This window comes from Anolis sagrei, chromosome 2 (genome assembly GCF_037176765.1).
Source record: "Anolis sagrei isolate rAnoSag1 chromosome 2, rAnoSag1.mat, whole genome shotgun sequence".
NCBI lineage: Eukaryota > Metazoa > Chordata > Lepidosauria > Squamata > Dactyloidae > Anolis > Anolis sagrei.
This window is the reverse complement of record NC_090022.1, coordinates 131,718,435-131,745,581: the sequence shown is the minus strand read 5'-3', so window position 1 is coordinate 131,745,581 and position 27,147 is coordinate 131,718,435. Positions and strand designations below refer to the sequence as shown.

Below are 27,147 nucleotides of genomic sequence, written 5' to 3'. Positions count from 1 at the left end.
GACCTCACAGCAGATACGTGTTAAATTAAGATTAGGAATAAAGACGGTTTAAACAGCATGATATAATGTAATGAGCAGCTAGGATTCTGGAACCAAGATTCAACTTTCCACTTGGCAATGGAAATCTGCTAGATGGTTTTGGGTGAGTCATACATTGTCAGCCCCAGAAAAAGCCTGTGATACAGTTACCTTCAGGTTTCCATAAGCTGTAAATGACTTGAAGTCATGCAACAACAAATTAAATAAAAAAAGGTTTATAATACAGTATAGTTAGGAATTCTGTCTTGGTGCTGTTAGGGGGCAATTTTATTTTGGCTGCAATAGGATTAATAAGCTGAAATTTCCCTCAGATATTTGGGACTTCAATTAAGCCATTGCCCTTCTATTCCAGAGGGGTCAAAGTCAGCATATGTTCTCTTACCTCTATCCCTCCCAGAAGACAAGCAGCACTGTTTCTTTGGTCTTTCTTCAGCAAAGGTATTTTATTTGTTAAGTGCTTAAAATTGTATGACGTACGATACAAGAAATAAAAACAAGATAAGTGCCTGCCAAAACAGCTTACAATCTAAAATAAATGTAAAAATAATGGCAACAGAGTGCTCTTCAACATAAAAATTAGGTGTTTAGTGCCCTCCCCCTCAATACATGAGATTCAGTTTGATGTGATGCATTCACAAGATAAGAGTGCATGCACACACATTGCTTCCAGAACATGATGCAAAAATGTGTCCTGGTCTCCTCTTGCAAGGTACATAAACATGCCTCTGATGTAGTGCTAATTGTTCAAAAGGCAGCAGCGATTCAGTGCTAATGGGGCCATATGGAGTCCCTGAACAATAGATAACTTTCCTCAGAAAGAACAAGTATGCTCAGGAAAGTTTATATTTCCTTCCCTTTCCGACTAATGTTTTCACTGGCCCTAAAACTTTGACTATACATCCCTTTCCCTGTCCATTTTGCCACCTTTTTTGCCCTTTAAAACTATGTCTTCATTAGACATGAAGATAAAGAAAGGACATTTGTCAGTGTTTCTATCTTTCCATCAAGACACACATGTTTAGTATCCTTAAAGTAAAATTATCATTGGGTTTTCTTGGCAAAATGTGTTCAGAAGTGGTTTCTCATTGCTTTCCTCTGAAGCTGAGAGAGTGTGATTTACCTAAAGTCGCCTAGTAGGTTATTGTGGCTGAGTGTGGATTTGAATCCTGATTCCCTGTACTGCTACTGCAGCACATAAACCACTATACCTTATTGGCTCTCTAACTACAAAATACATATTTCAAATTTATATGCAGGAGTGACTCTATGACAACTACAAATGTTGATCATCATAGTGGGTGTTCCAGGTAGAATAGACCTATTAATCAATTATTTTTCCAGAAGTGTAGACTATTGTTGTCAAACACTGGAGCTTCTGCAATTCCAGCAAATAACAATACTGGCAGATAGACCAGCAGCTGCAACTCTTCCTTAAAAGTTTTTTTTTTAAAAAAATCTTTTTATTTTTAGTCTGCAGGTATGCACTGATATGTATCAGCCCATATACAGAGCAGAACACCAGCATCAACTCCCCCTCAAAGACTCTATTGTTCCTAACCCTCCAATAATATGTATCTTTTTTTTTATAACTTTCTGTCCACTTTATATCTTTTGCTTCCTGTCCTATTCCTATATGTATCATATGAGATACCTCAGCTATATGATTTCGGCCAAAACAAGTCACAGGGGTCTTCACCTTGCTGCTGACCCCACTGTGGAATTTCCTGGATAGATGGGGCTGGGCATGTCCCCTGGCTGCCCCAGACAAAGATGACAATCAGGATCCATTGTGTGCACATGTAAATCAACAGATGGTTAGCGCTCCCAGTCTGATAAGTGCCAACCAATATTTGTTCAATCAAATGTCCCACTTGGGCTAAGAGATTGCTAACCCTAAAGACATGGACTCGCAATATACATCCAAGTCTGGACCCTGATAGCACTATCCTTATCCAGGTACCCCAGACACTTGACTATCATAACCCCATCTTTATCACACAAAGTTGAACTATTATGCTAATCAGAAGCCCCCTAAGCCCTCCAAATATGGTCATAGGAACTTCCTAGGGTCGCCCCCTCCCAAAAGGGCATCCCCTACAGCTGATTAGGCTGTCAGAAACCAACCATGGCCATCCCCTCCCAGCTGGGAGAGAATCTCCACCTGGAACCAGTGACATCAGCAGACACATTTGGGGGGGGGGGGTTGTTGAACCCTTAACCCCTGCTCCCCTTCTTCCCGCTATGGCCCTACATGTATCCTTTCTGGCCAGATTGAATAAACCTCTGCCACTTCTCTTCACCTGGTCAGTATGTTCTCTGATCTGAAACTTTGGGCTATTAGTATAATGCGTACCAGGCACAGACCCTCCATATCTGTGGTCCTAGTCTAAATTTGACTTCACTATCCATTCAGTACTTCAGCCCCACCTCTGTAATACCCCTCATTTTCATGGCAAAAAAACCCTGACATCAACATAAATGTTCTCAAGTGTTCTCACTCCCTTCTAATTATTTTTCTTTCCTTGAAGTTGTAATGCATCTCTGTGGTTTCCGTTCTAGGATTCCATAGCAAAGGGACAGCATTCTGAAGCAAGTAAAGGTGACCTGGTAATGGAGAAAGACAAAGTTATGTAAGTACATGCCTCAAATCTGGATGAATGCCAGGAGTATTACTATCTTACATGGACGGTGCTACAATTGTAACTGAAGCATCTAAAACCATTATAAATTAGCATTTTTATTAGATCTAAAATGATCTTGAGAAAACAGGAATGTAACAGTTTGGGAAAGAGCAGGCTCATCTGGAACTAGTCTAATTCCAGGTATCTCCTAGTCCTTGTTTAGCATTCAGCACGACACACACTACTAAGATAAAGCTATACTGCTGGTAATCAATACAACAGGGGATCTAATCAATACAACGGGCAGGGAAGCATTTGAGTCCTTTCACTGATGGTAGAATTGGCAAAGGGAGAATTTAGGGAACTAAAAAACTAACTGTCCAGATTATCTCTGGGGTGTGAGAGGGAAAACTGGATTGATACAGCTGTTGTTTGATATCTGGTTGATATCTGGTTGCATGGTATATTTCTGAAAAATAGACCATTAAGAAAAGGAGGAGGAGCAGCATCGTATAGCAAGTATGGGAAGAGCCAGGTTGAGAGTGCTGGCGTTGGCCTTTAAAGCCCTAAACGGTTCTGGCCCAACTTATCTATCCGAACGTATCTCAACCTATCAGCCCACCAGGACCCTAAGATCTTCTGGGGAGTCCCTGCTCTCTATCCCGCCGGCTTCACAAGTGCAGCTGGCGGGAACGAGAGACAGGGCCTTTTCTGTGGTGGCCCCTCGGCTTTGGAACACCCTCCCCATAGAGGTAAGATCAGCCCCCTCACTGATGGTGTTTCGGAAAAGATTGAAGACATGGATGTTTAAACAAGCATTCGGTTAATCCGTTGCAACGAATTATGATGACTAAAGGACTGGTAATCATGGACGATGAATTTGGATTGCGACTCCAGTTACGAGATGCATTGGATGGTTATTGGTGGCCCAATAATTTGTATTGTATATGTGTTTTATGCTTTTAAACTGAATATTGTTGTTTTTTAAGTATTGTAAACCGCAATGTGTCGCCGATTTAGGCTGAGATATTAGCGGTATACAAGCGCATTAAAAGTTTAAAAAAAAGTTTAAAAAAGAGAGTATTTGGGTAAAAATTAAGGGAGAAAGAAATAACAGGAATGTAATTGTGAGGGTTTATTACAAAACGCCAAGTGAGACTAAAGACCTAAATGATGCCTTCCAAGAACAGATGACCACACCTTCAAAAAGGAGAGGTGCAATACTAATGGGAGATTTTAACTATCCTGATGTTTGTTGGAAGACAAACTCTGCCAATAATATCAATTCCAACAAATTCCGCACTTGCCTTGGAGACAAGTTCATTGTTCAGAAGGTAGAAGAGGCGACAAAGGGATAAGCTATTTTAGGCCTTATCCTAATCAACACTGATGACCTGGTAAATGGGGTGGATGTAGTCGGTTCCTTAGGTGGGTGTGATCCTGTTCTCCTAGAGCAGTGGTTCTCAACCTATGGGTCGGTCCCCAGATATTTTGGCCTTCAACACCCAGAAATCCTAACAACTGGTAAACTGGCTGGGATTTCTGGGAGTTGAAGGCCAAAACATCTGGAGAAATGGAGATGAGTGTGACGTGACTAGACTTAATGTCAGGGGAAACCTTTACCTTTAGCTCCAAAATCATAGTGTAACACTCAAGCCACTACAACAATCTGGCTCTTTGAAGAAACACTAGTAGGTACCACTTATTTAACACAACAGCTGCAAAAAAGAACTTTGGTTCATTCTGTTTTTCCCTCGAGCTGTTTGCCACAAGGAGAGAATGGCTGCATAAAGCTGGATCATTGTCTGTTTAGATTTCTGGCTGTTTAGCTCTTTTCAGTATTAAGGGAATGTTATCTGAGCCATGCCCTTGTGATGCCCCTCAAAATGTGAACAGTTGTGCATAGCACAGATTGAATAAATGGGATTTACATGCTTACTCTCTAGCGTTTGCTGGAAATGCTTGCTGCATGGAGAATTCAGGGGCCTCAATGCAAAAGGCACCCTCTGGGCACCAGATAAACCAAATTAAGGGACTGGCATATTGCTACCTGAATTGAGAAGCAAGTGGCTGAGGAGGCATACCTGACCCTTCTGTATCTGCAAAGGGACAAACACACATGCTGTATATGTCTTCAATGTGACTTCAGTATAACCCTATCCTAATATTTTCTTGGTCAGATTTATTTTATTCAGAGGAGGTTTGCCATTGCCTTCCTCTGAGGATGAGATAGTGTGACTTGCCTAAGGACAAGTTAGTTTCTATGACTGAGTAGGGATTCAGACGCTGGTTTCCAGAGTCCTAGTACACCACACTGGCCCTTTGATATTATAATATATGATGATGGCAGGCCTATAATTAAAGGTGGAATGGATATTCAAAGTGGTGAAAATGATACCCTGGAACAATCACATCTGCCTATTTTTGTTTCATTTGATATATGCTGCCCAATAATCAATAATTCTGTAATTTGAGATTGGTTAGTGGGTGTCACATGGCCCAGGGCATGTTGCAATTTATCATTTATATAGCACACACTTAATGCACAGTGTACCTTACCATATTTATCTTGTGGGTCCTCACATTTCTTGAGAGGAGGCAGGTCATTATCCCTCCCCACTTTATAGATAGGAAATGGAGGCTAAGAGGTAGTAAATTACTGAAGGCTGCCCAGTGTGCTCTCTACTGACCTGGGATTTGACCCAGGGCCTGCGGCTCACTATCCCACACTCTCTACCCATGGAGCCAAACTTGGCTTTTGCATGATGTCATTTGGGTGGACAAATTAATTCCAGCATCTCCTATTGACAAATCTGCAATAAAACATCAAACCAGTAAATCCTGAAGGTCAGATCATCCTACCCATGAGAAGGAAAGTTCTACAAATATTCATGTTTCAGTCCAGTTTATATCTATACATTCCAGTTGATATTTGTCATTTTGGCCGAACTCCTTGCCCAGGGCCAGAACTAACCTGAGCCATTATGTCACCTGAGGCAAATAAAGCATCCCCCCCCCCCTCAATCTGGGGGCCCTTCCACACAAGGCGGAAAATCCCACATTATCTGAGTGTGGACTCAGATAACTCAGTTCAAAGCAGATATTGTGGGATTTTCTGCCTTGATATTCTGGAATAAAGGGCTGTGTGGAAGGGCCTTGGAAGCAAATCTTTTTTAAAACGTAGAATAAAGGCATCATGTCCCATTGAGACCAACAGTCAAGTTTAGGGACACAGGGAAAGTCCCATGACAGACAGTTCACCCTGCTCAATAGTAGGGCCAGCTCTGTACAGGAAAAGATGTCAGTTTAGTATACTTGGACTCAATTTATGTGGTCTAGCATTAGTTAGATTTTGCAAGACAAAATAATATCTTTAGAGCATGACCAATGGAGATCTGGTGTTAATTTAGGAGGCAGAATGCTATATTAAGATTGGGGAGACCTGGCTTTGGGTCCTCACTTTAGCAATTTCCGTCAATGGGTGACTTTGAGCCAGTCACCCACATGCTTCCCCCCTATAACACTGATGGAACTGTATTAATTTCAAAATAGACATATGATATATAAGCATAGACATATTATAAATTTTCAGTCTCAGAAAACAGTGTTTTCTTAAAAAGCTTTAAGCAGATTGTACACACAATTAATGCCTTAAAACAATCTAATGACTCATTCTAAGTTATTAAAGATTATTAAATGAATTACCAAACAACCAGGAAATCTTACTCTACTCACCTGGTTCTTTATGAAAGCCCTGTTTGGGGGGGGGGGGGGGCACTGTTAGCTTTTAGTTTGCCCCTCAAGATTGAAGAAGTACATGGCTACAGTTACAGATTCAAATACTGAGGACACTTCCTGACAGGGGTAAAACCCCCATCAAAGCGGGTTTTTAAAAACCTGCTTAGGCATGGGTTTTTGTCCCCACAAGGTCCCCCAAACCTGGGCTTTCCCAGTCAGGGTGTCTCGATACCTAGAAGCGCCTCCCCCCCCCCAAAATAAACCCTTAATTAAAAATCATATTGACATTAAGGTATTCTTGGAGTCCTCCTGGCACATAGAAATGACATGCCAGGAGACAGGGGGGTGCGGTGGGGTCTCCTGGCACATCATTTCTACATGCCAAGTTGAATCTATGAGAACCTTAATGATGGCTGGATAAATTGTTTTAATTTTAAGGGCTTATTTTGGGGGAGGGGGCTTGGGAGGGGGAGGTGGTGTCCTCTTGGTTTTCCAGGCTCCTGTTGTCCGTAAAACCAAGATGGCTGTGTGGATTGGGCCCATACCTGATAAGGCCTGGATCTTACCTAAGATCTGAGTCTTACCAGGTATCTAATTAATTCAGAACAAAGCAGGGAAACTCTCCTTTGTGGCAAATTAATTCGTTTTTACCAGAGGAATCATTTAGATATCTCTGATAAAAGCGCAACAGGACCCACATTTTTGGGCTTGCCTGGAAGGGCCCTTACTCAAAAGTAGATCATGTAGGATCCATTGGATTAGTATGGTTTGGATGTTAGCAATCTCAATAACTGAATGTGGAATGACACAAGTTACCTTGAACTCCTTGCAACCCAAGCAAAGTATTACACTAAAAAGTAACTCATAAAATAAATAGGTGTTCTATCCAAAGCTTTTATCAGGTAAAGAACCTTAAGGGGAATTCAGTGCAATAATTCCAAATATATCTCACACCATCCAAATGAAGATTTAAAATATAGATTCTATTTTTAAAAAATCACAAAGCTTGTGTGCCTAATTATAAAATTTACCAAATGGAAAGATCTTATCTTCATTGATGACTGGAGAATGGTGTCTTAGTTACTTCCAATATGCAAAAATGTTAAGTTAACAAATGAAAAGGAAAGCCTATGTGTGGTTTTCACCTACATTTGGTCTTCTAGATTTCCACACCGATATAACTTAGTATTTCATTATCTGCTCCAGGAAAATTGAATTTTGAAGCTCTTCTCCCTAGGACTTTTTACTAAAATTCAAGTGGGAATGAATAAACTCAGGAAAGGGGGAGATTCACGAGATGGGGTTACAAGGAGAGGAAGGAAAAGGAAGATAAACTTCAAGCAGATGTTTCCTTTTCTCCAAATCTCAAACCAGTAACAAATGGGGAAATCCATGGGTTGGATTTTTCACCTTGACTTTGGTAAGGCTTCTTATGTGGCAATGTAATATATATTAAAAATCCAATCAAAACTCAATGTAATTGTTTAAAATCCCCCCTCAGTATATATGCAGTCAATATTTTTAAGCTTACTAAAATTAATTGTTAACTTTTCTTTAATACGTTACCTACATTTCGTACTGAGGCAGCTACGCTGACAAAATGTTCTGCCAGCATATCCATTCTGCCAGCTAAAACACTGTGAAATGCTTATCCTTTCCCTCACCCCGTCATTGTCATTACAAGTATAAAAACAGACCAGATGAGTCAGCTTCCAGTCCCCCATGTTTAGTGAGACCTTCATTTACAGGGGGAGCATACCTTAAATACTGGGTGCTGGAAAAGGTCACCAGGTTCATATCCATCTTGTGATCTCCCTACTGACGTCCAACTTGCTCCTGCTGAAAAAGGGATACTAGATTAAATGTCCAAATGCCTTAGAATACTGTTGGGCTCCACATTTCATCAGCCTTAGAAACAAAACTACAAAAAGTTGGACATGATGGAAGTTGTAGTTCAAAAATGTTGGTAGGTCATAGACCCCTTGCCTAAAGTGCTCTAAAGTGATTCTTAATTGGCTGGGCATGTCTATTTTTCTTATCCAAAAGGCAAAGAGTCTGTTTTCTTCCCATGCCTCCCTGTATTTCTAATTCATAACCCTTCCAGATCTCAGCTTTCTTAGGTAGTCCTTCTCTGGCCCCTTCTACACTGCCCTATATCTTAGGATCTTATCCCAGATTATCTGCTTTGAACTGGATTATACAAGTCTCCACTGTCATATAATCCAGTTCAAATCAGACAATCTGGATTTTATATGTCAGTGAAGAAGAGTCCTCAGATTCTCCTTCCACCCTTCTCTGACCTTCTCATTCTCTCACATGTTCCTCATATCAGACATAATAAACTTTCAAAGGCAATTACAAGGAGATAGATTACTTAATCTGATTCTTTGAAAATGGGTCTATTTGCATTTTCTCGTCCAAATAATCAATTGATTCCTGCATTCTTGTAGCCCAGGGAGCAAACCATCTTCCTTATGAATCTCCTTGGTCTCCCACCTTTTTGTTCTTCAGCTGCAACACTCCTCTCTTAATTGTGGGCTATCTCTCCCTAGAATAATATGCCAACACAATAGTGTCCATGATGGGTGCATCTAGCCTGCCAAATTAATGCAGTTTGAGACCATTTTAATTGCCAGAGCTCAATGGTATAGAATCCTAGGAGTTGTTTTACAAGGTTTTTAGCCTTCTTTGCCAGATAATGTTGGTGCCTCACCAAACTATAAATCCCCTGATTCTATGGCATTGAGCCATGGAAATTAAATTGGTGTCAAACTGCATTAATTTTACAGGGTGTATGCACCACAAGAATATGACCCTGGACTGCTTGTAACAGCAACCTCAAAACTGGGCCAGAACTTGGATATGATACATTCCAAGGACATTGTATAAAAAGGATGTAATAAATACATCAGTTTTCTCCACTGAGCAACCAAGATATCAAGGAAGATATTGTTTTGCCCTGTGTTTCTCTTTCTTTATAAAATAGTAGATGGGCATCTAATTTTCCATGTCAAGAGGCATGGCCATCTGCTGGGAGTGCTGTGATTGTGTTGAACTGGATGGCCCTTGTGGTCTCTTTCACCACTACGATTCTATGGCATTTACTTCCAGATTCTTTTGTTTCCGCAGAGCACAATCCTAAACCATTCTTGTTCAACCTGGTGTCCTCAAGTTGTTTTTGATTATGGTTGTGTTGTGTTGGTTTGATGTTGATAGGAATTATATTTAAATAAGTCTGGGACACCACAGATTGGAAAAAGCTACCAAAAGCCAAGAAGCGAGCTAGTTTGGTTCTGACTCTTTGAACTAGCATTAGGGTGGTCAGGCTCTTTGAAATAGCCAGATGCCAACCTGGGACCTATCCCTCCAATACATTCCAATGAAAGGCAAAGAAGCCTACATTTCCCCCAATAAATAACTTTGTGTTAGTTAATGGTTGTGGAGTTGGATGTAAAAATAATGCAGAGTGGGTTGGGCTGGGTTGGGGCTGGAAGTGGTGAAATGATGTTTGGGGAAGCTTTTGAAAGTATAATTGAGCTAATGGAAGCTCAGCAAGTGCTTCATTTTGGGGAGGGGGAGTAATTGGCCCCGGTTTTTGTCACTTGCGTCCATTTAAAAACTTAGCTTTTCTCTTCTTTATTGATTTTTCCCTTAACAAAGTGAGGCACTTAAAGGCAATTTCTGAAAGCCCCAAATGATTAATAAAATCCCATTTCCCTCTCTCATTAAAACAAAGGAATTAGAAACCACCACTTGATTTGTTTAACAATCCTGCAAAAACTTCACCGGAAGCTGTTAACAATGTCTGATTTCTTGTTGTGAAGTAATGGATCAAGGAATTTGAAACACACACACAGAGAGCCATCTGAATGGGAAGTATGACGTGTATTAAGTCAACATATCTTCTACCCTAAAGGATCCTATATGATGGTTTCTTATTAGGAATGCCAGTGTCCAATTTTACAGATGTAATTCCTCTATTTTAAGGTGTCTGTTTGTCCAGCCTTAGTATTTCCATTTCCTATGTGCAGATGTGAGAGTTGGACAGTGAAGCTGATAGGAAGAAAAACAACTCATTGGAAATGTGATGCTGTAGGAGAGTTCTATGGATACCATAGATTGCTAAAAAGATAAATAAATGGATTTTAAATCCATTTTATTGCCCTGGGTTGACCATGCAATCTTTCCACCATTTTCCAGTGTCTTCTGCCTTTTCTTCCTTCCAGTAAGGACACATTTTGCCTCTCTTTAGGCAAAATGTAGCTACACAGGCTTTTTACCCTTTACCTCCTTTAGAAGATGAGATTTAGTAAGCTAGTTAGCTCCAAGACCTTTTCTATCAATAATGTATTTATTTTACTTCAATAAATATTTTTAAACATAAAAGTTCTGACTCTGCAATCCTGGTCCGTCCTAAGATATAGAGGGCTATCATAGTTCACCAAATGTAAGTTTCTACTGGTTATGAAGTTTACTTCTGGTACTCTGCTATATTTATGATGGAATCATCCCAAGTGAGGGTTATTTTGAGTCTAACAGCTCGGATTCCCCAACAGTGGATACAGAGAGCAGGCTGTATCATGAGATGATGTAACCCATTGGAAAATGGAAGGCATAGGAAAAGAGGAGGACTGAAAAATAGTCATATTTATTCAGTCAAGGAAGTCATGACCTTGTGTTTTGCAGGACTTGAGCGGGGCTGCTAATGACCAAGGCTTTTTGATATCTCACATTCATAAGTTACCCTTAGGGCCCTTCCACATAGCCATATAACCCAGTATATCAAGGCAGGTACTCCACAATATTTGCTTGAAACTGAGTTATCTGAGTCTACACTACCATATAATCCAGTTCAATTTGGATTTTATACAGCTGTGTGGAAGGGGCCTAAGTGAAAGTCAACTTGATGGCAAATAAGAACAAATTTGTCCAGCCCATCTCACTTTAAAGCTCAAGAGTAGTTAAAGGATACAATTAAAAAGTGTGACTGAATAATTTCAGTCACACTCTAAGGAAAATGCATGACTAAAATTGTAATCCAGGTTTATGCACCAACTTTTTTTTATGTCAGGAGTGACTTGAGAAATTGTAAGTTGCTTCTGGTGTGAGAAAATTGGCTGTCTGCAAAGACATTGCCCAGGGAATGCCCGGATGTTTTACCATCCTTGTGCGAGGCTTCTCTCATGTCCCCACATGAGAAGTTAGAGCTCAACAGACAAGAGCTTACCCTCTCCCTGGATTCGAACCGCCAACCTTTTGGTTGACTAGTTCAACCAGCACAAGGGTTTAACCCATTGTGCCATCAGGGGCTCCTATGCACCAACTGTAGATGCAGAAAAATAAGAAATTGAAAAATGTTTAAGATGGTTGGCTTTGCAGCCCTCCAAGCTCCCTAGACTAGGGCTTCTTAAATGTTTCCACTTGCAACCTTTTTCGGTAATGGAGGAGCTAGAAAAGCTCCCAAACACTTCTGTTTATGGGCATCTCTAGGTCCCCTAATGCTATTCTGGGGAATGTTTGGACTGGAAGAACACTATAGAATTATACAGGGTTAGTCAAAATGAATAGGCCAATAAGAAAATTAATTTTAGACGAATGTATGTTTATTGTAACCAAACTACAGCTACGTATCGACAGATAAATTATCAAAGTTTTGTCTCACCTTCAGAGATGTTCGATATGGGTGCCCCGTGTGACACGGCAGACGTCCAAGCGATAGTTCAGTTCAGTCGACTTCTGGGGACTTCGTTGAAAGGATGCACGAATGGATTCCACTGTGTCTTCGGAGACACGCGGTCGTCCTGTGGTTTTACCCTTGCATAAGCAGCCCGTCTCCTCAAATTGCTTTACCCACCTCGCAATGGAATGTCGATGAGGTGGTTCCTTGCCATACTTGGCTCGAAATTCTCGCTGGACCGTAATTACTGACATTGTTTTAGCAAATGTCATCACACAAAACGCCTTCTCTTTGCCTGATTCCGCCATTTTGAAAACAGCGACTCCTAGCGACGCCTAGCGGCATTAACGTACATGTGTGTTGCTCAAAAAAAACTTTGATAGTTTATCTGTCGCTACGTAGCTGTGGTTTGGTTACAGTAAACATACATTCGGGTACAATTAATTTTCTTATTGGCCTATTCATTTTGACTAACCCTGTATTATAGAACATAGAAAGGCTCACAAACACTTTGGGAGGATATCTTTTGGAATATATGTTAGTGAAATTGTGAATATTGAGTTCAAGGATATGGGGGTCGTAGTATGATATGACAACCCAAGGCCAGGGAGAAAAAAAAACATAGCTTTAAAAATTATTTTTATGGTTTTGAAGATGGTGAAATGCATTCAGAAGATGCATTATCTGCTACTAGGTCTTGATTCCTATGTGTGCAGTATGGAGATGTTAGTGTTGGAGATTGTAGAAAGCTCACTGGTTTTTCTCTAGGTCTTGCATTATTGCAGCCAGAGGTTGTACAATAAAAAGGCTTGTGAATCAAGGCGGTTCCAGACAGGGAAAAAGTTGGGTTCAATCCAGGTTTAAAAATCCCAGGTCAGGCCAGACTTCTGTCCCCACACGGGTAAAAAAGCCCATGCTTTCGACGGCGGGGGGGGGGGGTGTCTTAAAAAGTTAAAATTAATTACCTGACTGGCATTTCCCTACTGTTGGCCCTCTCCTGGCATATAGAAATGAGGTGCCAGGAGAAGGAGGGACAGGAGCGATTTTCCTCCCGTCCTTCTGACGTGTCAAAATGCTGGCCCGTAAGTAATTTCTCCTTTTTAAGGGTTTTTTTTGGGGGGCGGGGGCTGTCTTGGGTTTTTTGGGCTCCAGGATCCAAAAATCCCATGACAGCTCTGTGGATTGGAACTGGAACTCACATGATATGATCCCTGGGCCCAGTCCACACAGCACCCATAGCTGGAAAGACCCAGGTCTTTTCAGGTGTCTAACTCAGAACAAAGGGTTTTCCTGCTTTGTCCTGAATTATTTTCCTTAACCTGAAGCGTTGTTTGGACGCCTTAGGTAAAAGTGCCTGAGCTTGTGCGTTTTAGGCGCTGTGTGAATGTGCCCTTAGAAAACCCGCACTTCCTGACTTGCTCCAAATGGGAGGAAGGATGCAAGTGTACACACACTCTCTTATCTCCCCTCTTCCTTTCTCCTTGCTTCTGCCTTGTAGCTACACTGAACTTTCCACAGGTACCATATCTTTGCACTGGGCCAGAGATCCCTGGGATAAGCTAGGAACGGACAGAGGTGACTGTCAAGCCTTTAAAATTACTCTCTCACACACAAAAATAGGACTCTTCTACTCTAACATGAGGTCTCTCTGAGGTCTGCATGCTTGTTTGCCTGGAAACCTGGGGATGTATGGCAATTCTCTGAGATTTCAATCAGCACTCAGATATCTGGCAACTTTATTGATAGAACAGTTGTTGTAAGTAGAGCCATGAGGTTTCATCTTAAGAGCCCTGTATCCTCCCAAACCCCGCTGGAGAAGTCAGGGAGCTGATTTTGGGGCAGCATATGTCTAGGAAGGCTTTCAAAGGAGGAGACTAAAACACCATTAAATTAATTGACATCCATAAACTTGATATTGGCCATAAACCAGACATCAGAAGCTGCCCACCATCAAGCCACTTCTGGCTGTATTCTGACATATAGCCAGCAGATCATAAAGTTCTGCCAATATACTTATGCAGAGTGTAGGTACTCATAGAAGGAGGATGATCCTGGCAATGGACCGAGGAAACATTCCCAGCATATCTTGTAACCAATCAGTTTAGGTTGGGGTAAGCAGAGCTGTGCACTGTAGGCACTACCAACCACTTGTGTATGGAGTTATCCAATATTTACTTATGTGAAGTAAAGAAAAAGTAGATCCCTTAATATAATCCCACCAGTTAAACTAGAGGAGTGAGACACATGATCCCAGTCTATTTGACCATCCAGTCTAGCACTGGTTATTCTGCTTGACATCTACAACATCAGGGAGGGGGAGTGTGTGGCCCTCCAGATATCCCTGGATTACTTTTCCAATTATTACTCAATATGTTTCTGCACACAGTGATCACAGTGCACTGGCTGAGCAACACTTCCAAAAATATATAGTACAACCCCCATATCCAAGGGAAAATGCTCCAAAACCCTATCCAATTGATACCTGGAACTGAATAATAGCATAACCTAATATTTTAACTATACTTGGACTGGAAGCATATGATAGATATGCACTAAAGAGAGTCCCAAAATACTTATGGATGGCAGAGAGATATTTTTTGGAGGTTGAATAAGTGAAACGGTAGATATTGAATTCGTGGATAAAAGGGTCATACTGCACTGTGCAATTTGCCACGGCTGATCATCTGACTGCTCTGTCACATTATGATGTGTAAAACAGTCCAGTTCAACTCACATTTCACCAATATTAAAAGAGCGGAATGGATAAATAGAGATCTGTGCAATTCAATCTATACTTAAAGACAGGCATACCATGATTTTATTTTTCAAAGTGAGGGATGGCCCTGCCAGGCTGTGGAGCCTGCTGACTTTCCAGACTTTCCCATTGGCTACCTTACACAGCACAATTTTACTGGTCAGACTATAAAATGCTGGATGGTGAGCAGCTGTACATAGGGCCAACTCTTGTGTCATATTTCCCTTTGTGACAGGCTACTATTTCCCAGGATGGAAGGCGCTAACATCTGCTTGACTTGGGAGGCAGCCTGTTTTGTTTTTCAGAAAGCCCCCTTTCCCTGAGCTGGATTTCAGGGCAGGTTCTCCCTGCCAAGTATAACCGTGGGCCTCCTTCCATGCTGCACTGGAGCTGCCAGTGTCTGACACTCAGCAGAAATGCGATGAGTGGGGATGGGGTGTTGAGCCTCCACTGGAGCGGGTTAGGTGAGCACAGCATAGGCTGAAGCATGGGCTGTGTTTATACAGTAGCTCGGGGCTGATGAGTTGCAGGTGAACACATGGCACGTGGTTTGCATTTCAGTGAGATTTAGGAGGCAGTGATTGGAAACACATTGCTGGCAAGAGTGGACTGTCTTGTTTGGGAAGGGAGTGACACAGTTAGTATGGAGGGGAGGGAGTGCAAAAAGGACTCTTGGGTAAATCGAAAGTACAGATCATTGCGTCCAGGCCTTGCCTTTGGGGACTCTTTAGTTAATCACAAGTCAACCCTGTTCTGTCAAGAGCATACCTTCCCACCCCCTGAAAAACAAGTGTCCCTTCCTAAAATCACTGAAATACCACATTGAGTAATCTCTGGCCCACCAGATACTGATAAACGAAGACCCTCTCATCTCCAAACCTTCAAAGCTGGGGCTGATAGAGGGTGGAATCCCATATGCAGTATTTGTCAGCTACAGTTTGTGGCAGAAGGAATAACTCCAAGTGCTTCTTGCAAGTTCAATATTCATTTTAGGCCCCTTCTACGCTGCCACATAATCCAGATTATCAGAGCGGATAATCCACAGTATGAACTGGATTATATGAGTCTACATTGCCATATAATCCAGTTTGAAAAGGATAATCTGTATTTTATATAGCAGTGTAGAAAGGGCCTTACCTTAAGGGTCTTGGGTTAAGCCTATGACTTGAAAGTCCCAAACAAGTGGACATCATGAAAGAGAAGAGCTTCATGCAGGATGTAGCCTTCAACGGATCAGTTTATTTTGGAAGACATGAAAGAACTAGTTTCTCTTAAAATCTTTCCAAAACTTCAGGGTTATGTATTTTGCCCAATTGTACAGCATCCACTATAATAAAGTGGTGGATAGGAAGTGGCCAACTGCATCTGAGCAAAGTAGGTGTCTGGTGCTGTGCTCTTAAAACATGGGCTGGACAACCAATCCTCCTGAGATCACATGTACTCTTTCCAGCATGTTGAGTACCTCAAATATATATATATATATATATATATAGAGAGAGAGAGAGAGAGAGAGAGAGAGAGAGAGAAACTTCAGTGTTCAGTTAGGTCCCGATCCACTAGAAAGTGGCAGGAAAAGGAGACGAGAATTGAGAGCATGAAAGGTGGCAGAAATGCACAGAGAGAAAGTGCTGATTCTGGTCCCACTCACCTCTTACTTCAGTCCAGACCACTTTGTAGAATATAATCTCAACAAAATGCAGCCCTTGACCAAAATGTTGGGAATTAAGAGCTGCTAGGCTCAAAAATAATCCTCACTTGGGGTGATTCCACAAAAATAAAGCATTATTATTTACTTTATTTCTATACCGCTTTTCTCAGCCCTCAGGTGACTCAAAGCGGTGAAGCATAGCATTAGAAGCACAGTTCATAACCAGTAGAAGCTTATGTGTAAGAGCAAGGATTGGTTTCCATTCAACAGAATGGAACAGGACTCCAGATCCACAACTTCATAGGTTCTAAAAATAATACGTTTATTAAAGTAAAAACAAATCCATTCTGGATAGGAAAGGTTCTCGGAGCTAACTAGCTTCACTGAGCTATCTTCTAAGGAAAAGAAAATGGAAAAATAACAAAATAGCCATATCTACTACATCTTGCCTGGACAATGGCAAGATGCCTCCTCACTCTAGAAGAACAAAGGGAGGAGAAACCCAGAAAATGGAGACAGACTGCATGGCCAGTCCAGGGCAATACAAATACCTTTAAAGATGAAATTACGTCTTCCCTGAAGAGATTACATTACTAAGTATTCAAAGGACGAGGAGATAGTGACATGCAGGATGAGTAAGACAACCCCCCTTCTAAGCCCCTTCTTAAGATAGGCATGCATAAGGAATTTAGGCAAGGAATCCCTCACTCTAATCTATCTAGGCTAACTACTCGTTGAGGGCTAGATGCTTGTGCAGTCAGTGATGAAACCCAACAGAAAAAAACCTTATCTGCTCCAGAGGTAAAGTCTTCTCCTGTCCCCTATAAAAGGGAGAAACTCAACAGAGGTGGTGAGAGAGAAACCGGACCTTGCCTTTTGATAATCCAACAAAGATCTTCTGGGACCATTCAGGCTCCCAGATGCATCTGAGGTACTGAGATAATTGCTATTAAAATTAACTTGAAAATGGGATAAACAGTACTATAATCTCATAACACAAAGGCAGGCTCTCACTTATCCCATCTTTCGTGCTGACAGGAAATCTCTAGGGGAGCTTCCAATGGATTAAAATAATTGAAAGCTTTGAAATGTTAGGGAGCACCATGGCTTCTTCAGCATTTCTGCTGGTTGAGAATGTGCAGCCAGGCCCTCCAGAGGATGACTAGGAAAGGAGATTAAGGACAATCAATGGAGGGATCCTAGCCAATAACAGCCACCACTTCATGCTGCCAGGGGCGGCTCATCCATTACGCGAAGTAAGCGGTCGCAGAACACTTTTTTTTTGTTGCCAGGGGCGCAGAGGCGCCTCTGTACATGCCCCTCGACCGCCACTTGAGGAGCGCCCCCTCAGCTCATAACAGCCCTAGCAGTCCAGGGGGAGCCTCGGCTTTCTTGCCTTGCTGCCGGGCGATCCTCTTCCCATAGGGGCTGGGCCCTTGAACCTTGCCTCGCCCCTCTCGTTCCTGCTCCACCTGGCCACCAGGTGCGTGAGCAGAGCTGGCACTCAATCGTTCTCCGCGTTCGATCGCTTCCCCATGACTGGCTCCCTTTCCCGATCCCCAGATGCTCCACCCGCCTCCTCTCCTCTCCCCAATCCGCGGGTGGGCCAAGGGGCGGTGCTGCCACGCCTGACCCGCTTCAGGTCCGGAGGCGTGTCTGAAGACCCCAGCATGCGCACCAAAAGTCGCCTCTTCTCCTCACTTTCTCTTCAGCCATTGGGACCAAGGGAGAGAGAGAGAGAGAGCCCCTCCGGCTGGAGGTATCTCCCACCTCCGCTCCCTCCTTTGTTTTTGCGCCTACCTTCAGGAAAAGTGGGCATCTCCACCTCTCTCTCTCTCTCTCTCTTGGTCCCAATGACTGAGGAGAAAGTCAGGAGAAGAGGTGACTTTTGGTGCACACGCCGGGGTCTTCAGGCACGCCTCCAGACCCTAAGCGGGCCAGGCAAGGGAGCAAGTGCGGCCAGTGTAGTTACTGGGATGTATAGTTCACCTACAATCAAAGAGCATTCTGAACTCCACCAATGATGGAATTGAACCAAATATGGCACACAGAACTCCCACGACAAGCAGAATATATATATCAATGATTGGTTGGGGGTGGGGCACCAAAATACTGTTTGCTTACTGTTGAAAATTATCTAGGGCCGCCTCTGCATGCTGCCGAATTCTAATCAAAACCCGGGGATATATGAGATAGATAGATAGATAGATAGATAGATAGATAGATAGATAGATATCCACCTATCTATCTATCTATCTATCTATCTCAGGACTTTCCCTCTCTTGGTACCCTGCATGACTCTATGCTCTCACCTTCTGTTTGTGCATCTCTTCTTGGGTCTGGTCCTTTTTGGCCATTCCTTTATTGCTGCCCACCTCATTTGTTCAACTTATAGTCCTTTAACATAGTTGGCAACAATTCTGTTATCATCCCTACTCTGTGCAGGAGTGTTGTCATCTTCTTCCATCTCTTTTCTCCTTCAGACTAAAGGACTAGAGATGAATAATGAGGAAATCTGATGTTTTGTGTTTGTTTATTTTAAGATAACAAAATAGAGAACCAACTGTTAAGAATGCCCTGAAATTTAGCATGAGTATTGATTAATCAATTTCTAACTCACTTTTCATATATGAAAATAGTGTATACACAATGTATGCACATATCCATCTACACATACAACTTTTCTTCTGTCACAGGATATATGACGGCTCACAACAAATTGAAACCAACTACAGTTGCAAAGTAGTGCTTTACAAAGTTAATTTTTTGGTGAGCTAAACATACCCATTCTATTCAGTTCATCCTCTTCTATAGTACATTCTCTTCTAGAGATCAGATTGTAAGTTGGTTGTAAACAGGATGGGTTGGCTAGCCATAGTGTCAGTCAAAAGAACCTTCTTCCTTCTCTTTCCTCTTGAAAGTCATGCTCCAGGAAGGAAGATAATGTTTATCTGAGAGAAAAACTGCCTTCAGAGATGGTGTCATTTTGTGGGGGTGGGAGAGATGACTTCTTGGATTATAGTCTACAATTTCATGAGAAAGTACTTCTGGTAAGAACATGTTTGCTAGGGGTGTCACAAATCTGAGCAGGAGAATTTTCAAATGAGGATGGATGCAATATTTTAGACCAGGGGTCCACAAACTTTTTAAACAGAGGACCAGGTTATAGTCCCTCAAACTGTTGGAGGGTTGGATTATAATTTGAATAAAGCATGAATGAATTCCTATCCACATGGCACATATCTTATTTGTAGTGCAAAAAACACTTAAAAACAATACAATAATTAAAACGAAGAACAATTTTAACAAAGATAAACTTATTAGTATTTCAATGGGCAGTGTGGGCCTGCTTTTGGCTGATGAGATAGGATTGTTGTTGTGTGCTTTCAAGTCGTTTCAGACTTAGGTTGACCCTGAGTGAGGGCCGTATCCAGCCCCGGGCCTTAGTTTGAGGACCCCTGTTTTAGACTATGATGTCAATGAGTTGGAGGAACGGAGGCAATGGAAGGGGAACCAACCAATAGATGGGGAAATTGTAAAGAAAGCCAAAAGCAAGTATGGTGAGTGATATTTGCAGGGATCAAGTCAAGAGGGCTAAAACTGAAAAAGAAGTCAAGTTGTTAAAAAATAACTAAAGGGAATACTGTAGTGTTCAAAGCAAGAGGAAGAACAGTAAACCAGTGGATCCACTGTATGGGGGGAAAGGAGGAGGAAAGGTATTGAGTGAGAAAGAGAACATGGGACCACTCATTTCCTACGTCATTTGTATTTTCTCCTAAAAGGAAAACAGAACTCAGCTTGGTAAAAATATGACAAATAATACATTTAAGAAACTGTAGTTCAAAATAGGTAAAGAACATCTAGCTACTGAAATGAATTTGGGTTTCTAGTTCTGGATGAATTGCACCTGACGGGAGTAAGGAACTGACAGAGAGCCTTTGTCTATGAGAATTTCTTATCTCACAGGAGTGGTTTGTGAAAACTAAAAACAAGCAAATTTTGTCCCCATCTTTTTTTTAAAGGGGGGTGGGGGTGGATAGGACCTAGGCCACTACAAACCAGTCAACTTGACATCAATATCAAGAAAGATGCTATAACCAACCACTCTGACAGCGTTTAGAAATGAATGCTGTGCGAGAGCTTGCATGGATTTTCAAAACTAATTCATGCCAGACCAATCTGCTTTCTTTCTTTTTCTCTTTCCTTTATGAAAGATTGGTAGATTGGTAGGTTGAGGACTATAACACTGAATGTAAGAATGTAACACTGCTCATACCTTTTTGCAAATACATTAGTAAAATGTGAGGTAAATTATCCTACTGGCATGAATGTTTATGTGTGTGTGTTGTTTGTAGGTGTGTGTGTGTGTGTGTGTGTCTGTCTGTCTGGTAGTGGGCAAATCTCCCAAAAAAAGTTCATCATCTTCCTGGACAGATAAGTAATGGCTCTGCAGAGTTAAGGCTGGCCTGGCAGTATTTAACACCTATATAGCTTAGTTGGAGAAAGGAATAGAGTATATGCTCATCAAATTTTGGATGACACAAAACTCAGAAACCATAATCAGGATTCAAGATGACCTCAACAGTTCATAGGAGGAAAAGCTAACCAAATGAATGTTGGCAGGGATAAATGTAAGGCGGATGAGCTCCCTCTATTAGCTCCAGCTCCTCATGCGGGGACATGAGAGAAGCCTCCCACAAGGATGATAAAACATCAAAAATCATCCAGGCGTCCCCTGGGCAACGTCCTTGCAGATGGCCAATTCTCTCACAACAGGAGCGGTTGCTCCTGACACGACAAAAAAAAAGTAAGGCTCCATATTTCAGCAGGGAAAACACAAATATACGATGGGTGACACTTGGCTTGACAGCAATAGCTGTGAAAAGGTCTTTGTAGACCACATGCTAAACATGTGTCAGTAGGAAGAAGTAATTAGAAGAAAAAAGGAAAAAAGGCCAATGACTACTAGGCTTCACCAATAAAAATACTGCATCCAGATAAAGAGGAAGTGGTGGTACCAATCTGTCCTGCTTTGGTCAGACTTTACTTAAAGTACTGTGTCCCATTCTGGGCATTACAGTTCAAGCAGGATATCAACAGTATGGAACATGTCAAAAGAAGGACAATAGGATGGTAGAGGGTCTGGAAACAAAGCTCTGTGAGGAACAGTTGGAGGAGTCAGATATATTTAGCGGGGAGGAGAAAAGATGGAGAGATTATATGTTAGCTAACTTAAAATATCTGGATGGCTGTCACATGGAAGAAGGAGTATTCAAATTCTGAAAAAGATAATTTGTACTAAATAGTAGGAAGATTAGATTAAGAACTCTTCACATATTTAGCCAACGATCTTGGAAAGTTCTTCACTGGAGAAATTTAAACAGAGGTGAAACATTAGCTATAACTTCCTAAACTGACAGGAGGTTGGACTAAATGATCCTTGAGATGCTGGTTAACTACAACCATCTGATTCTCTGATTTCCAGAAGGTAGCTGCTTAACTCTGCTGATCAGTTGGGGTTCTTGTCAATATCTAAGATATACCCCCTTTTAAAAACTGGCTTTAAAATATTAAGGGGGGGTGAACTTTTTAGACTTTTCTAAAACGTTCTGAAGAAAATGAATATCAAAGAAGCATGAAAGTAAAAAACCAAGCTAAAAACATATGGAGTAAAAGGGGGATTCAGAGTCAATTGAGAAGTTGCATGTCTGCCATGGTTCCCAATCTCTATGTGTGATGTCCCCAGATGGCCACAGGCTATAAGTATCAGAATCCCTCACCATTACTCATGCTGGTTGAGTCATCTGGGACCTGAAATTCCACATCTGGTGACCCAGGTTTGGGAATCACTCTATTAAGTGTGTAAAGGTGAAGAGAACCAGAGTTTTGCTCACTCCACACAGCACACACACTCTCTCTTTCATTTCTTTCCCCCTGTGGTTTCCTGCATGATATCAGGAAGATTTCAGGGCAGCTTATAAATGGCATTACAACATGATAAAAAGTTTTAAACAATACAAAATAATTTATGTAAGCTAAAATATCTTAAACATACAAGGGAGTTCTACTGATTTAAAGGATTTTAAAAGTTTATTGAAAACCATGTACATCAATATTTGACATTAATTAATGAGGCCTAAAGACGTTGATGAATAGTCAGGTTTTTATTGTGTATCTAAATGAAATGAGTATTGGAACCAATTGGGTCTCCAAGGGATGGGCATTTCTCAATTGGGGTGGCACAGCTGAGAAACCCTTCTCCCGTGTCCCAACACTGTTGATTGACCTCATTGGTAGGACACTGAGGAGGTCACTCTCAGCAGACCTCAGGCAGTAATAAGGTTCCCAAGCCATGTAGGACTTCAAATATTGTCACAAGAACCAGGAAACTTGAAACATATTCTAGTTGACTAGGAAAATCGACTTACTGAGCATCTTCTTTGTGGCTATTCCCGGAATCAAATAGTGCATCTATCCAATAAATGGCCTTCAGCCCTACAATTTTTTCTACTTGGTACATTTCTTGAGATTCCAGCCCAGAATGTCTCTATTTCCTCTCCTATGATTTCTCTGCCCCAACTGGTGGAAGTCTTGCCTTGAATATGTATGGGTATGGGCAGCTGTTTCCTTGCTCTTCCTTTGCATAGCATTACATGGAGCATCAACAAACCATTCCATAGCTCACTGGGCCTGATCCAGTCTTTCTTATATATGTCCTGTGAAGCATATATGTACACTCTTCTTTCAAATGCAGCTCTCTGAGGGGTGGGGATGGCTGAGCAGCAGGGAGGCGCTGGGCTCTTGGAAAGGAGCAGAAGACTGGTTGACCTTCCCCGTATTCTGGGAAAGGCTGAGCCTCCCAGTTATGGCAGCAGTCTTTCTTTCTGGGTAAGTTGCCACATTGTGAACTCATTTCTATTATTTATACAATTCCCTTCTGCCAATGAATTCACATCCTTCAAATTGTGGTCCATTTATTTATTTGTGCTGTCAGATAAAGAAAGTAATAGTAGTTGATTGACTGATGGTATGGGTTTGGGTTGATTAATTGATCAAATATGTATGTAAGAAAAAGCAATCACACAAAAATAGACATGCTCTTGCTTTCTATCCAGTATAAGAAAGTTAGATGGCTTTCTTAATATATTGCCTGCCATCTATTTTTTTAAGCACTTGCATTAAAAATCTGAAAATATAAGTCTGTTGACAAATTCATTGTGAGGTGAAGGGTGCTTAGTTGCTCAACATAATATAATCAATTAGTCCAGTCAATTAAGTGAGGCCTTATTATGTACCTATTAGATCTTACATAGTTCATTTCATGACTAATACTCTCGCTGAGTATTGCTCAAAATGGTAGTCCCTGAGCAGACCCTTTAAAAATCAATCTGGGGGCCAGAGAGCTAAGGAGGGATCCTTGAATATCTGATGGTCCCCTCACTAAAAAAAAACTACTCACAGCCTCCTTCCATTGCAATATTTTATAAAGGTTAGCAAACATTCAACCTTTCAGGTATTTTCTTGTTTTCTTGTTCAGATTGACATTGTAACCAGGAAGGCTTCTTACAGGCCACCTGAAATTTCAATTTTGAGAGACACCCCTTCATCCTGGCACTATTGCTGGGGCCCCAAAACAGCCTTGTTTCATCATGCAAAGTTTCTTTCAGAGGCACTGACCCTGAGCCATTGGTCACCGGTCCCAATAAATTGACAGGAAAAAAGAAGAAACAACTATATTCAATCGATACAAATATTGTGCCGGTCCCTGGCACAACTGTAGGGCAGGAGATGTTTGTCCCTCACATTAGGCAGCCTGAGAAATCTTGCTCTAAGTATCTACTTGTGAGGTGCTAATTGTGTAGGTTTCCAACTCTTGTGGACCTGGAATTCTGAGCTGCAATTCAATAACATCCAGGAGGGCACCCCACCTCTGGCCTGAAGTATGATATCCAGTAATGTTCAGCTGGGGTAAAAGCCCCCTGCTAAGTTTAAACATTTGTGAGTGGGGTTTTTTTCCATGTCAGGAGCAACTTGAGGAACTGCAAGTCACTTCTGGTGTGAGAGAATTGGCCATCTGCAAGGACATTGCCCAGGGGACACCCATATCTTTGACGTTTTACCATCCTGTGGGAGCTTTCTCTCATATCCCCACATGGGAGTCTAGAGCTCGACAGTCAGGAGCTTACCCCGCTCCCCAGATTCGAACTGCCAACTTTTCAGTCAACCAGTTCAGCCAGCATAAAGGTTTAACCCATTGCACCACTGGGAGCAAATGTGAGTGAAAGTGTGGCAAAGTTGCTCCTGCAAAGAAAATGCAGGGGAGTAACCTTTCACAGTGAAAACAAAAATGCTGCAAGGGAGAAACCTATGGAAATTATCCATCCCCAGCCTACACAATTGTTTTAAACCCAGAGTGGTCAACTTGTATTCCTCCCAGATGCCAACCCCCACCAGCCCTGGTTATTGGCTACATGGATGAGGCTCATAGGAGTTGTAGGCCCACAACATCTAGAAGGTCAGCAGTTGTCCAGTCCTGATTTAAATATATATTAGCATGCATAAAAAAATCGTATCTCTTTTGAGCTGGCACTTCCTCAGCAGCCTGTGTACCTTTGTTATTTTCCTTACCTTCATAGCCACAACCCAATTGTGAGTTGCAGTAAAGATCTTTATGGGAAGAACATGGAGAACAGGATGGCTGAGTTTAAAGAAGGACATATTTCATCAATGTGGTCTTCAGCATCAAAAAGCAGAACCCTTTGGGCAACCTTCCAGGGATCATACTGAGATAGGCCAAGTTTGAAGAAGGAAAGAAACATTTCCTGAAAATAGCTTCATCCATCCCTCACCCATTTAGTCATTCTATTCATATGATATCCCTCTTTTCTTCTGAGAAAATGCGGCATTTGCTGTCAATGATGTCAGCGTATAATGTGCTGTGAGTGAGCACACATTTTGATATCATTCTTTTTGCTCTGTAATTTCTGAGAATCACATGAGAAAATTAGTTAGGAAATCAGGGAAACAACAAGAGCAAAAAGGCTCCAAAAGGATCTCTTCACTGATAGTGGAAAACAGAATTTCATTCTTTTCCTAAATGCTTCTCTTTCACTCAACTCCATTAAGCACTTGAACATCCTGTATTGTTCTACCAATGGTTTCCTATTATAGTTACCAGAATTGTAGCTAGTTATCATTACATATGTAATATATCTTACCTCTGTTGTTTTAATATTACTTTGATCTAATATTAGGTAAAGGTAAAGGTTTTCTCCTGACATTAAATCCAGTCGTGTCCGACTCTGGGGTGTGGTGAAGAGCTGGTATTGTCCACAGACACCTCTGTTGTCCATAGACACCTCCATATGACTGCATGGAGTGCCGTTCCCTTCCCACCGGAGTGGTACCTATTGATCTACTCACATTTGCATGTTTTTGAACTGCTAGGTTGGCAGAAGCTGGAGTTGACAGAAGAAGCTCACCCGAATTAGAAGCTGCAACCTTTTGGTCAACAAGCTCAGCAGCTCACCGATTTAACACACTGCACCACCGGGGGCTCCAATATTACTTTGATCTAATGTCACAGATATACATATGCGGGCAAAATGTCAGGAGAAAATGCTGCAAGCCACACAATACCTCAGTTATTCCAGCCGTGAAAGCCTTCGGCAATACATAGAACTAGATTTATTCTGTAATGCACAAGATGGTCACATTCTGAGGCTTAAGTTTCTCCACCTCCTGCCAGTGTTGAAACTTGTTCAAAGGAGTAGGTTGTTGGTGCCACTTGATCACTATTCTCATTTGAGAGTCATATTTCATATGTCAGATGGAATCCTGTGGGTGACATGAACTGGCACAACCTAACAGTGAGATTTTATATTTTCTTACCAATTTTCACTCCTACTCTCCAAGACTGAAATCAAATAGTTACATTAGTGGAACATAATGCTTTACCAGCATGATTCCTGTGGTGGTGGAGAAGGGGGCATGTGTGAGGGCTTGTGCTCCTTTCCTGAGTGCACAGAAGGAGCCATCATCCCTTAAACAAGGAAGTGGGGTGCCTTTTTGTCCTTGGGTGCATAAGGAAGGGGGAAAAGAACAAAATCTAGAAGCCAGGTGGAAAGAGTTACACTAGGGACCCTGGTGCTGCACAAGGAGATCCAGAGTACCTCCTTCCAGAATGGCCATAAAAATGCTTATACTGGTATAATAACGTATTATCCTATACCTCATTTTCTGGATTTCAGTGACTTACCAGGAAATGAGCCTTCTGTTTGAGATGAATAATTCTGCTAAAAGTTTGACCCAGAGTGCAGCAGCTGTGAAAGAGAAAGTTCCTTTGTTAATTATTGTTAGGAGAAAGAATGGTTTTAAAAATCCGCTCCTCTTTTCAATCCCATGGGCATGTCTGGTGGAGAGAGGGCCTTCCATGAGCCTGTCCTTCAATCAGTTGGTGAAAACTAATCCAAGAAGTATGTTGTAAAACCTTTAATGCGACTGATATTTTAATTACATTTTGGCAAATTTTGGAGTATGTTTTTCCATTTTTTTAAATTTCTGTGTTAATTTTTAGAAGTCACACTGAGTCTCAGTTTGGTGGGTTACAAATATAAATATTGTCTGATATCATGTTGTTTTTATGCAAATGTTAGACATTATATAAATA

The 27,147-nt window shown here is 41.6% G+C and overlaps 1 long non-coding RNA gene across 1 annotated transcript; it reads right to left on the bottom strand.

Moving 5' to 3' along the window:
* Positions 1 to 2,567: 2,567 nt before the first annotated feature.
* Positions 2,568 to 26,797, bottom strand: LOC132768425 (uncharacterized). Its single transcript, XR_009630705.2, has 3 exons — positions 26,737 to 26,797; positions 8,158 to 8,237; positions 2,568 to 2,643 (listed from the first exon to the last, which is right to left on the bottom strand). It is a non-coding gene; the product is annotated as an uncharacterized lncRNA (long non-coding RNA).
* Between the last annotated feature and the right edge of the window lie 350 nt (positions 26,798 to 27,147).